Raw genomic sequence first — 10,919 nt, 5'->3', positions numbered from 1 at the left:
TTTGTACACCCAGTGCCCAGGCGAGAGCCTTGGCCAGAGCCAGCATTTCATAAATGTATGAGCAGCACGCACAGGACAAAATAAAAATGATGGGGAGCCAGGTGGATAGTGCTAGGTTGCAGAAGGCCAGAGGGGCATCCCTGGGGCCTCAGGGCAGTCAGCAGAGCTTCCTTAGACTGAAGCGTGGCCAGACCCTGCAAAGCAATGGATTGATGGATACCTGGTAGAGTAGGGAGGTGATCCCCAAGGAACCATCCTGGGCATTGGGTTATTTTTCTTTCTTTAAAACAATTTAAACACATAGTATGCCATTGTTCTTTTTTACTTCATTGCCATTTCCCAATGATCCCTCCCCCACCCCCAAAACCCCTCTCTTGTGGCAAAGAAAGAGTTAAGTAAAACAGATTGACCCAAGTCTCACGAGGGATCCCCAGTTCAGAACGCTTGTTGATGGCAAGGGTAAAGGTCAAAGATGGCAGGAAGGTGGCGAGGATCGAGCTGGGGTCCAAAAGAACTCAGATAGTCTCTAGAACCAAATAAGAAGAAATGGACAAAAAAGGAAGAAGAAATGGAATGCGATCGTTGTAAAGTCCTCTACTTGGCTTCAGAAAAACTTTGCGAGTGCACGGTGAGAAACGGGGGGCTCGAGAGCAGTCTGAAATATCTCTGAGGGTCCGAGCAGGCCGGAGGCAGAAGGGTGATGGACAAGAGGCTCAGCATAAGGCGAATGCTGTGGAAGTTGGGGCCAGCGTGGTGCTTTGTTCACAGGGAAGGTCCTACAAGATGTTCCGAGGGGAGGTGGAGGCGAGAATTGGGAAGTGACAGCCATCTCTAGTTTTTAGAAGCATGAATCAAAGATTTATTTTGAAAAATAACGATTCCACCAGGGAAACAGCTTAGGCTCGTATTCTCACTGGATGTGATACTCCTGATGCACAACTATCATGTCCCTCCACCAAGCCTTCTCTTCTCGCGGCTAAGAAGCTCCATTCTCTTCCTCTAATCTGTATCTGGCTCTGCCTCTCGCCCCGAGAACCATCCTCCTGGATTCTCTCCAATTTATCGGTGTCCTTCCTGCAATGCAACGACCAGAACTGACCACTGTCCTCCAGGCATGATCTAATGAGGGCAGCGGACAGCAGGGGATCAACTCTGTCAATTCAAATCAATAAGCATTTTGTAAACAGATACCTATTGGCAGGAGTCCTCTGTTACTGCAGCCTGAAATAGGATTCATTCTTTTGACCGCCATGTCCTACCGTTGATTCCCGTTGAGCTTGCCAGTCTACTCAGCCCTACCACCCCCTCCCCAGTTAACTTAGCCCTATACCGTTTCATTCCCCAAAGTCTGGCAGCAGTGCTGGAATCCTTGAAGCTCCTGAATCTGTCATCTGTCTTAGCTCACCAATGGAGTACTACGGCATCTCCTTGGATAAACACGCCATCCATAGCAGCTCTCAGTGGCCCAGGAACCACAAGCACTTGTGTCGTCACTGGCCCGGGACATATAGCTCATTCCGGTGACTTGTGGAGGCTGAGAGGAGAGCCTCTTACCATCTCCTGACGCCTCAGCTCCCACCCGTCTTCCCATTGTGGAAGACAATGATTTTCCTTGGCATAGAAAATAAGAGTCGATTACTTCTGCTTCTTCCATCGTCCACTGGCCTGAGCTCATCCACCCCAACAAGTCCTCCTGTCTTAGCCTTGATCTTTTTCTTGTTTGCCGTCCCCAGAGATCTTTTCCAAATACCTTTTGCTGTCTTTCACATCCTTCACCAGCTCTGGCTCACTCCTTGATTTTTATTACTTACTCTTCTTACAACACTACGCCATCCTTTCATGGTCATCTTCCAATACCTGCCTTTACTCTGATCTTCTCTGCACATCCTTTTAAGATCTAAGTGTGTTCAGTCCTTATGCATCCCGTTGTCTTTGGACGGCTCCTCATTCCCTTCCAAACTGGAAGAGTGACTGTTTCATGTCTCCAGAATTTCATTCTTGAGAGCTTTCCGTTTCTTGTGCCAACATCTCCTTATAGAATTTTAAGTTGTGTGCAAAAGTACTCTCACCACAGTGCATAGGCACACACACACACACACACACACACACACACACACACACACACACACCCCAACAGTCATTGCTGGGAGACCATCCCCACTGATCTGGACCAGCTGTGAACACTTCGTAGCCAGCGGTCCCCCAGGCCGAGAGTAGGGTTGAGACCAGTGTTTCCCAAACGTTTTTGGCCTCCCGCCCCCTTTCCAGAAAAAAAATATGACTTGGCGCCCCCTGGAAATGATGAAGCTATTTATTGAACTCCGGAATAGAATGTAATACCAAAAAAAGGTGTGGCCATCACTGTCCTCCTGGATCGCTACAGCACCCACCAGGGGGCGGTGGCGCCCACTTTGGGAATCACTGGTTTAGAGCATAGTTGGCCATTAAGAAGTAATGCTCATGAGGAAATCCAGGAACCCAAAGTGTGATACATGGTGAAGATCACTTGGGTGAGTGAAGAAAGCGAGGAGATTATATTACAGACAATACCACTGCTGCTTTCGAATAACAAATACTCTCCCAGACATGTATCCAAGTCATGAGTTCCATCCCACCAGTTCTCAATGATTGCCAGGAGCTCAAATTGCCCTCCTTGCACTAATTCACCCTATTCGCCACCCCCGTCCTCCAGGCCCTCGTTTAAGCGTTCGCTTTCTCCTGGGATGTTGTCTCCCATGACTTGCTAATTCTCCGGAGCTCCTGCTAGTTTTCTTCTTGGATTGTGCCTGCTGGGCTCTAGGCTCCCGGATTTGTGTTGGCAGATTAACGTGGGGAATGTTCTCTCTCCCCCTTCCTCTAAATCAGATTCAGAGGATGGCAGGCAAATATATTTTTACCAGCCCTTGCGAGATGCGCTCCGCCCTTGGCTAATCGCCCATCATTCCGATATTTTAAGCCACGATACAGAAAGCCAGAACCCAATCGCAGGCATTGATTTCATTCAGCTGACATGTATCAGTACCTTCTTAACCAGTTGCTTGATTCCCAGAGTCACCTTTCTCTTCTGCAGTCCCTGCCTTTGATCAGAAGCCTCCATTCTATATTGCTCAGTTTCTTGGCCAGGACAGAATCAGATAGAGAAAGAGACAGCCAGCCACCCAGACAGACAGACAGACAAACAGACAGAGCATTTATTCAGCACTTATGTGCCCAGCAGTGTGCTAGGTGCTGCCGATACAAATACAGGCGACTAAGACCATCTCTGCCCTCGAGGAGCCTCTATTCCAGCAAGGAAAGACGATGCATAAAAGGCCATCAGCAAACAGGAGAGGGTGCTAGTTTTGGAGTGGGAGGACCTAGAGTGAAGGCCTGATTCTAGACAAGCTAAAGTAGAAGCTCATCTGTCAGAGCCCTGGCTGGTTCCTAGGGCAGAACCCAAGGCTCCTTTGGGGGAGAGCTAGGGATAGTCTGGAGATGGCCAGGAGACTCCAAAGAATTTTGCTTATCCTAGAATCTCAGCCTTCCCAAGAGAAGGGAACTCACTGGTCAGTCAGCTAGGCCAAGCAACAGAAGGACTCTCTGCAGCATCCCCTACAAATTAGCCTCCAGTCTCCACCGGGAGGCCTTCAAGGAACAGAAAACTCCAAGAGGGCTAGGAGCTTCTGGAAAAGGCCGAGAGGATGGCCAGAGTGGAGGCGGACTGGGCTGGAGGAGGTGGCCAGGATCTTTGAATCCTCGTTTGCGATGCACTCGGGTTTCTAAGTGACGGTACGATTTGCACTCTTGTGAAGTTTGAAGATCAAATCAGAAGAATATCGTACAGGGGCACATCACCGTGCCAGAACAAGGCTTCTGGGGCAGGTTCAGTTGTGGCTCCCTAAAGACAAGCAGCCGTGTCTTCCTCCTACTCTTGAGAGAAAGGACAAGCTTCCTTTCCATGGGTCAGTTCTCGGGGTTCAGTGACCTTCTGTCTGTTCCTTCTGTGTCGCATTTGTCTACTCTTTAGCCACTTGCCGTACTTCTTCTCCCTTCGCTGCCTGACCTTGCCCCAGCCTCCTCCTAGCCATTTTCCCTTTTGTACTATTTCCATTCTTTCTAGGAACACTTGACTCTCCCTCAGACTTAGGAGACTACAAAGGCATTCCTCCACCCCTTTTATCTTCTCCTCTAGAGCGGAGACCAATTTTGGGTTGGCCCCGACAGAATCACAGGTATGGTGTATGTACCACACGACAGACTTCCAGACGGCAGACAGGCTGTCAGCCCCTTAAAGGACCCGTGACATCCCCAACTGGTATCCAGAGGGAGCGGAGGAGTCACTGCTGGTCACGTGCACGTGGATGTGAGCACGTACATTTCTGCCTCCCATAAACGTGGGGACCGTGGAGTTTGGAATTCCTGGACTTGCTCCGAAGGTCCGCCTCCTGGCCCTCTGGAGGGGCTCCTGCCTCGTCTGTCTGCTCCCGTTCTCCTAACTCGAGGATTTTCTTTCCAATAAGGGCAGCCCGTGGGTGAGAGAGCTTTATCAGCTGACTTGGTATCAATCAGGCAGCCAAGCCCCTTTCTGGGCAAGTCAAGGTAAATACAGAGAAGGGTCTGGAACCGTCTCCGGCCAGGCTTAAACATCAAGAAGTGAGTCCTTTCCCAGAACACAGAAGCTAGTGATCAGATAGCCAAGTTGTGGCAGGGGTGGATATGGAGCAGGAGCAGATGGAGGTTGGGAAGCAATCTCTGGACCCTCTGCCACATCTCCCACGCTAGACTAAAGCAGGAAATTGCCAGACTGGTTGCCCATGGCTGGCCCAGTCAGGGGACAGAGCTTAGATAGGAAATGCATTAAGAAGTTAGGCCAACCTCGCCTAGGCTCAATGCCACAGGGCCAGCAATGATTTGCTTTCTCCATTCTTCCTCCCTCCTCATCCTTCAGTCAGGCCAGAGCCTTCCCTGGCCAGCCTTGCTTGCACTAAATTCCTCACCACCACCCTTAACCATCTACTGTGTTCCAACCTCTCACAAGAGGTGCTTTAATAAATATTTGTTGGTGGTGATGGACTGATTGATTGAGCTGGTGTTCCCTGAGTTATCGGTTGAGGTCCAAAATAAAGGAGAGAGATCTGGCATGACCCCTCTGTGAGGAAGCCATCCTTACTCTGTGATGACTGCTGGGATGGGACTCGGGACTGGGCTTGGCATTTTCTCAATCTAGAGCAGCGGTTCCCAAACGTTTTTGGCCTGCCGCCCCCTTTCCAGGAAAAATCTTCCTTAGCCCCCTGGAAATCCATTTTTGTTCATTTTAATATCAATTAATAGGAAAGATAAATGAGCCTATGGCTATCACTGCCCCCCTGGATTGCTGCAGCACCCACCCGGGGGCGGTGGCACCCACTTTGGGAATCACTGCTTTAAACATAGAACTATGTCTGGCCAGCCAAAAGGCTCCCAATGGGTCTCCGTGCCCTGAAACTAGAGCTCATGTGGTTGTTCTTATTGCAACTCTTCATGACTTCTTTTTGAGGTTTTCTGGGAAGAACCATTGGAGTGGTTGGCCATTCCCTTCTCCAGCTTATTTGACTGATGAGGAAACTGAAACAAGCGGTTAAGTGACTTGCCCAGGGTCATACAGCTAGGAAGTGTCTGAGGCTGGATTTAAAGTCAGGTTTTGCTTTCTGTCTACTGAGTCGCTTAGCTGCCCTCTCTAATGTGTGCAAAGTATGCCATTAGTCCGAAACAAAGGCATTCACCTAAATGACATAGCTGAGCTCTTTGTGGTGGCAAAAAATTGGAAAACGAGGAGATACCCTTCAATTGGGGAATGGCTGGACACATTGTGGTATCTGTTGGGGATAGAATACTATTGTGCTCAAAGGAATAAAGAACTGGAGGAATTCCGTGTGAATTGGAACAACCTCCAAGAATAGATACAGAGTGAAAGGAACATCGTACACAGAGACTGATACACTGTGGTAAAATCGAATGTAATGGACTTCTGTACTAGCAGCAATGCAATAACTCAAGACATTTCTGAGGGACTTATGAGAAAGAATGTTATCCCAGGGGGCAGCTGGGTTGCTCAGTGGATTGAGAGCCAGGCCTAGAGACGGGAGGTCCTAGGTTCAAATCTGGCCTCAGACACTTCCCAGCTGTGTGACCCTGGGCAAGTCCCTTGACCCCCATTGCCCATCCTTACCACTCTTCCACCTAGGAGCCAATACACAGAAGTTAAGGGTTAAAAAAAAAGAAAAAAGAAAGAAAAAAGAATGTTATCTACACCCAGAGGAAGAACTGTGGGAGCAGAAACACAGAAGAAAAACAATGGCTTGATCACATGGGTCAAGGGGGAATATGACTGGGGATATTGACTAAACGATCACCCCAGTGCAAATATCAATGATACGGAAATAGGTCTTGATCAATGACACACGTAAAACCCAGTAGAATTGTGCGGCTATGGGGGGTGGGGAGGGGGGAAGGGAAAGAACGTGAATCCTGTAACCATGGGAAAATGCTCTAAATTAATTAATTAAAGATTAAAAAACCAAATAAATAATAAAATAAAATATTTGAGAGTCTAAAAAAATAATAAATGGCATAGCAAGAAAGAACACATCTCCCTTATAAACCTGAGGCACACGGTAGGAGGAGAGAGGGCCACTCACATGAGGAAAGCATACAGCTAGGACCAACTGAGGAGAAGTAACTCCAACCTCCACTGTGCCACTAGCCTATAGATGACTTGCCTCAGCTCCTGGTGACCGTGGTCTCGGTAGGCTGTGCTGGACACTGCCAGCTGGCTCTCCATCGACTGCTCCCGTGCGATGTACCACTGAAACACTCCACCAAGGGACTCCTGTGCTCTTCTAGAAAAAGCAGATGGCATGAGGCGCCTGCCCTGAGACCAGCAGAAGCCTCCCCTCTTTTGTTCGCTGGGAGACTTGACATAGAGACTTCCCATCTCTTGAGCGGGAGCTTCCCAGCCTCAGGTGGCCAGGATGATTCTAACAAGCTATTGCCCGCCCACAAGCTTGGCCTTCTTTCTTGGGTGTATCTTCCTTCCTGGTTCCTGGCCTCAGTCCGTTGGAGATCTCACCCTCAGGATGATCAGTCCATGGGCGTCCTACACGTGGCAGGCCCTCACCCGGGGAGGGGTCGTCTCCCTGACGTCTCGGAGCCTCGAGGTTTCCTTGGGTCTCACTTCTGGTTTTCTCCCACTTTTTCATGACAAAATGCCAGCGGATCAGTGAATTCCTGGCCTATCCATGGGCATATGCTGCTACTTCAGGTCTAAAAGGGCCAAGTCAAAAAGGGCCTTTTCCACAGTCTTGCAAGGTCACGTTTAAAGCAAAGTAATCCCAACAGGATGGGAGAACTAACATCTCAGGTGCTGGGAGGGTGTCAGGGATTAGGAAAGGCTCCAATGGGGGGGGGGAATGGGGCAGGAGGGGAACTGTACTTTGTAGGAAGATCTGTGTTCTAGGAGATGACAGTGAAAGAGGAAAGGCACTTCAGAGGTGGGGCACAGCCTGGGGCAAAGGTGGGTGGTGGGACTCAATAGCCTGAGGTAGTCTCTCTCCTCTCCTCCTTCACCCCTTTCTCCAAATAAGGGGCTGGGCTAACCTAAAGGCCACTGCATTGCCCCAGCTCTGGTCTTCCCCCTCTCACCCCTCTGGATAGAAGAATTCTTTTTTTTAAACCCTCACTTTCTGTCTTGGAGTCAATCCTGTGTATTGGCTCCAAGGCAGAAGAGTGGTCAGGGTAGGCAATGGGGGTCAAGTGACTTGCCCAGGGTCACCCAGCTAGGAAATGTCTGAAGACAGATTTGAACCTAGGACCTCCCATCTCTAGGCCTGGCTCTCCATCCACTGAGCTGCCCCCCAGATATAAGAATTCTCATAAGACACCACACCATCCCCAAGCAAAGAAAAGGACCAAGATGCATCCCTGACCAAAGCCTGAGATTCAGACTTGCCATTCCTTCTTCAATTCCCTGCCTGGGACTAGGGCTAGGCCTGGGGGTGGAGGGGGTAGGGGCCAAGGCATCCTAGTTCCTCTCCCAGCTGAGGCTGTCCAGACCATCCTTCTCTCTGGGTGGGAGAGTGGGGAGGGGCCTCAGCGCAAGGCACTGCCACATGGGAACATGGAAAGAAATAGCCCTCCAGAGAAAAGCTGTCAGAGTCCATCCAAGGGTTCTGGCCATAAGAGAAACCACTGGCGGGCCTTGCGGGAGGCCCCGTGTCACCGAGCCATGTTCGTGTGGGGCCCAGCTTTGCTTCGAGGTCAGATGTGTGAGAGAACACACACACGGAGACCAACCCGTCTGCTCTCGCTTCTAGGGCGCCTCTGCCAAGAAGCCGGACCCAGGGCCCTGCTTGGTGTGCGGCCGTGAGGAAGGCAAGTTGCTCTCTGACCTCCGGCTTGGGCATGTGTGTGATGGGGGGAGGGGGGAGATGAAACCTCCCAGATTTTTCACTGGCCGTTTGGGCCCCAATGCTGAACGGGATGGATCGTTACAAAGCAAATACAGCGGCTTCCCTGACAGTCACCTGCCAACGGGCAGAGCCTACAGTCCCGTCCCCTTTGGTGAATCTCCATGACACAGATTCTGGGCCGGAGGAGAACAGAGTGCCGAGAGAGCCCTGTGCCCTTTGGAGAAAAGGAGTCATTCGGGCCGGCCATTTTCATGCCCAGTTTGCCAAGTGCCCACGGGTCAGCGATGGGCGGAGGGAGGAGAGAGATGGCCAGGACGGCTGTTGCCGCAAGTAGGGACCACTCGAGAGGTCCACACCAGAGTGCTGGGGAAGATCTTCACCGCCTGACGCCCTGGGGACGGTTCTGTGGAGAAGGTGCCATTCAAAGACTGCTTAGAGAGGAGAAAGAGAAACCTTCTGGCAGAGAGCCGAGAGGTCGAAGACGTAGACTCAGGAGAGCCCAGCGTGTTCAAGGACAGTGAGGTGGCATGGAAGGGGGCCGGGCGAGATAAGAGGGAACGGAGAAGGTGACCTTTTCCCAGCAGGCAATAGGGAGCCAGCGAGGGTGTTTCAGTAAAGGAGGGATGTGACCAGATCTATGTAGGAAGTAGACTGGGCTTGTCTGAGGAACAGCCAGGTGGATCAAAGAATACCTGCTGGGGCGCGAGGTGTCAGAAAGCTTCCCAGGAAGGCAGGAAGAAGTCAGGCTGGGAAAGGCTTTCAAAGCCAAGCAGGGTTTTCCATTTGATCCTGGGACCGGTAGGCACTGGAGTTTATTGACCAGGCCGATGACACGAGAGAGAAGGACCTGTTGGGAGGCCTTCCCGACATCCAACCTCGGGCCCTTCTATTGATCACAAACTCACTTCTTCCTGTTCTCTCCTGAGAGCACCTGAGGGCAGCCTGGGCCAACCACTAGGCTGCCACCTCCAGGAAGGAAGGCTCGCCTGAGGAGGAGCAGAGTCTCCGAGGTCCAAATAGAGGGATGTCGTCAGAGAGGGGGAAAGAGAGAGAGAGAGAGAGAGAGAGAGAGAGAGAGAGAGAGAGAGAGAGAGGAGAAAGGAGAGAGAGAGGGAAGGAGGGAGGAAAAGAGAAGGAGAGAGGGAGGGAGAAAGAAAGAGAAAGAGAGAGATCGCATTTCTCCCAAACTCCAAGTGAAATCCTTCTAGCTCCTGAGCTGCTAGACAAAGCCAAAATCAGAGTAATTAGCAACAAGGAGCATGTATTAAGAACATGCAATTAGCAGCCATTGGGTTATAATTTGTGTCTAACCCTCCTGTGCAAAATGCATCGATACAGTATCCAGTGATTTCTCCCCTGGCACTGGGAACGGGGATCTAGGAGCCAGCAGAGGCCAGAGCCAGCAACTCACCTAGTGATGAGGGGTGGAGCGAAGATGCGGTACAAAATCGGGGTAAGAGCAGTGAGGATGGAGTCTGGGCACTCAAGCCTCAACAAAAGCAGGAGAAGGTGCAGCCTTCAATGCTACAGCCCCAATGAGCTACTATAAACCAATGTGTTCCATCTCAGAACTCAAAGAAGGGCCCACCTTAGAAAACAGCTGGGAAAATGTGACATTGTGTGACCTTGGATAAGTCACTTAACTTCCCTGTACCTCAGCTCTCTCATCAATAAATGGGTTGCTTATCACTACCTCCCATCTTCAGATTATATGCTATAACTATGCTAGGCAGGGGTTCCCTCAGTAGCAGGGCTGAAGTTATCCAGAGCTGAGTGAAAGCTGTTTACTGTTCACTGGAGAAAGCACTCGCCAGGGTCCTTGGTCCTTGATGTGAAGATGTGATACAAATTTGGAAAAGGAGAAGATGAGTTGCATGGGAAAGAAAGCCAGAGAAGTGAATAGACTCAGCTACTAGGGAGGTCCAGGATGTTTGTTAGCAGCTGGGAGCCTGGGGCCCAACTGATAACAGAACTGAGAAAAACGAGGTTGCCAGAGCTGAGGGAGTGAGAGCAGTCCAGCCGCAATCCTGATCAGGTTGACCATAGTTTATTGTCCCCAGCAGCAGTGGCAGCAAGCATACTGAATGCGGTATTGCAAGGGGTTCCAGAGAACTGCAAGGCATTCATGCTCCAGAGCGTGAGAGAACTCTGGGCAAACTAAGAAGTGGGGCCTTCCCCCATGCTTGGAAAGATTCTCCATTCCATTGGTAAGGATCTTCCATCTCCACTCCTCAGGATCTGATTGTATCGGTTGCTATGATTCATCACTTAGTGGCCAACCATTTGTATTTAGCTCTGCTGAGTTTAGAAAGGCCAGCACACAGTCCATCCCTGGGGCCTGTACTCAAAGCCTTGCCAGCTTGGCCCAAGACCTGCCAGAGTTTGTATTCCACTGGCAGAGCCTTTGAGAGCCCGAGGTCACTGCTGCTCCCGGACGAGGCAGTAGACAAGGACGTCAGTGAAGAATGAACGTTCGTGGCTCCTGATGAATAA

The sequence above is a fragment of the Gracilinanus agilis genome, chromosome X, assembly GCF_016433145.1.
Source record: "Gracilinanus agilis isolate LMUSP501 chromosome X, AgileGrace, whole genome shotgun sequence".
Lineage (NCBI taxonomy): Eukaryota > Metazoa > Chordata > Mammalia > Didelphimorphia > Didelphidae > Gracilinanus > Gracilinanus agilis.
This window is presented reverse-complemented; position numbering follows the sequence as displayed.